General features: G+C 41.8%; 1 protein-coding gene across 1 annotated transcript in view; it reads left to right on the top strand.

The window, feature by feature from the left end:
- Positions 1–105: 105 nt before the first annotated feature.
- The window catches only part of LOC117940110 (bifunctional hemolysin/adenylate cyclase-like), an 11,996-nt gene continuing 9,359 nt past the window's right edge, over positions 106–2,742 (top strand). Inside the window, exon 1 of the mRNA XM_034865493.1 lies at positions 106–110. The gene's annotated coding sequence lies outside the window, so the exon portion shown is untranslated. The remainder of the gene's footprint in view (positions 111–2,742) is intronic.

Genomic DNA, 2,742 nt, shown 5'->3' on the forward strand with positions numbered 1-2,742 from the left:
ATCTGTCCTGTAGGGTAACATTACAGCTTGTTTCTCCCTGATGATGAACATCTGTCCTGTAGGGTAACATTACAGCGTTCTTACACAATACTTGACTAATTTCACAGATTGTTGTTACTATCAGTCTCTTAGACACTAGGACACAAAGTCATGATGGACCACATCATGAATTTTAGCATCATAACACACACTTCATTTAGAGTCAAGAGAAACCAAATAAAACTATGAAAAGTTGTTTTTGCCACAGTTTTCCAACCATAATAACTCTAGTGTTGTTCGAAATAAACAAATAATTTACTGATTGACATGTGAATGTTTGTTGGATCTATACACGCTAAAAGGACTGTTTTTTAAATGGAGTCTGGTTGGTCCAGCACTTCGTAACTGTTTCTAGGAAAACAGAAAGGTCTTGGATAGGTTTTACAAAGTTATATCTGTGAAGGGTTAAGACACTTTTATTATTTTTTTAAATAAATAAATAATTTTTTTTATGGACCAGAAGTTTTATTGCTATTCGGATGTGCACCACGTAGTAGGGACATTGTTAACATTTCTGTGGAATTTTCTAATTTCAGAGATTGTTGTTACAATCAGTCTCTTAGATATGAGGACTTGGACACCTGTGGTTCGATTGGTTGTTGAGCCTTTCATGGAACATGTGTTCAGGCAGTCCTCTGAGGCGGTGCAGGGCAGAGATATCCGGGCTGAGCTCCTCCCACTCGTCCTCTCTCACCTCTGGGAGAGAAACAAACACATTTGAACATTGAATAAGACGCCCCAAAATTGATGAAAGTAGAGATTTGTACTTGGCAAAGAGCGTTGGGTGGAATCAATCATGTTATTTTGGGGAATTAAAAAGAACATTGTAACTTGGTGTTTATGTATGTGTTGTGATTTGGCTGCTACCTTGGCCAGGTGTCTCTTGTAAAAGAGATTCTGAATCTCAATGGGACTTCCTGGTTAAATAAAGGATTAAAAAAAAAAGAAAAAAAAACATTGATATAGGACAACATGGGGACAACATGAGGACAACATGAAGGCAAAATGAAGACAACATGAGGACAACATGAAGACAACATGAAGACAACATGGGGACAACATGGGGACAACATGAATACAACATGAAGACAACATGAAGACAACATGGGAACAACATGGGGACAACATGGGGACAACATGAGGACTGCATGGGGACAACATGAAGACAACATGAGGACAACATGAGGACAACATGAGGACAACATAAAGACAACATGAAGACAACATGAAGACAACATGGGGACTACATGAGGACAACATGAGGGCAACATGAGGGCAACATGAGGATAACATGAGGACAACATAGAGACAACATAAAGACAACATGGGGACAACATGGGGACTACATGAGGACAACATGAGGGCAACATGAGGACAACATGAAGACAACATGAAGACAACATGGGGACAACATGGGGACAACATGAAGACAACATGGGGGCAATATGAGGACAACATGAAGACAACATGAGGACAACATAAAGACAGCATGGGGACAACATGGGGACAACATGGGGACTACATGAGGATAACATGAGGACAACATGAAGACAACATGAAGACAACATGAGGGCAACATGAGGACAACATGAGGGCAACATGAGGATAACATGAGGACAACATGAGGACAACATGAGGGCAACACGAGGGCAACATGAGGATAACATGGGGACAACATGGGGACTACATGAACACGAAATGGGGACAACATGGGGACAACACGAAGACAACATGAAGACAACAGGAAGACAACATGAATGTGATGTGTGTGTGTGTGTGTGTGTGTGTGTGTGTGTTAAAAAGTAAAATATTTCTCACCAAACTGTTGAGTGAGGCTGAGGAGGCTGAAGAGGATCAAGAGCCAACGAGTCCTCCACCTCTCCATCGTCCTGCAAAACACACAACCCCCCCCCAAGTCAGTCATGTTACAGGTTGACTAACTCACCCCCTCTCATTCCCCCTGCTCTGGTGTTCCCCCCTCTCATTCCCCCTGCTCTGGTGTTCCCCCCTCTCATTCTCCCTGCTCTGGTGTTCCCCCCTCTCATTCCTTCTGTTCCCAGAAAGGCTCTAAGTTTGTTGTTATTGGACCAGATGTAATCCAGGTCCTTCTCAGGTCAGATGAAAGTGAAAGTGAACGAGAGCAGAAGAGAAAGGGAGTTCTGTTTTTTTCACTGCTGTCTCCACCTTTCCTGGGAAATTAGTCATTTTTGTGAGTATGTGTGTGTGTGTGTGTGTGTGTGTGTGTTTGTGTGTGTGTGTGTGCGTCTATCTCTGTGTGTGTGCGTGTGTGTGTGTCTGTGTGTGTGTTTGGGTCTATCAGCGTGTGTGTGTGTGTCTGTGTGTGTGTGTGTGTGTGTGTGTGTGTGTGTGTGTGTGTCTAGATCTGATATATGTATATCTGATGTATATAGATCTGTAAGCCTGATCACAAGTGATTAGACAAACTTGATCCAGATCCTTAAGTTCCTCACGGCATGAATAAAGAAAATGTAACATAACTTACATGTAAGTATACAGTACATGGTAGCATACAACTAAATACAGTACATGCACACATTCAAGTATATACATGCACACATACAGTGGTGTGAAAAAGTGTTTGCCCCCTTCCTCATTTCCTGTTCTTTTGCATGTTTGTCCCACTTAAGTGTTTCGGAACATCAAACCAATTTAAACAATAGTCAAGGACAACACAAGTAAACA

Source organism: Etheostoma cragini, unplaced genomic scaffold (genome assembly GCF_013103735.1).
Source record: "Etheostoma cragini isolate CJK2018 unplaced genomic scaffold, CSU_Ecrag_1.0 ScbMSFa_1714, whole genome shotgun sequence".
In the NCBI taxonomy this organism is placed as follows: Eukaryota; Metazoa; Chordata; class Actinopteri; order Perciformes; family Percidae; genus Etheostoma; species Etheostoma cragini.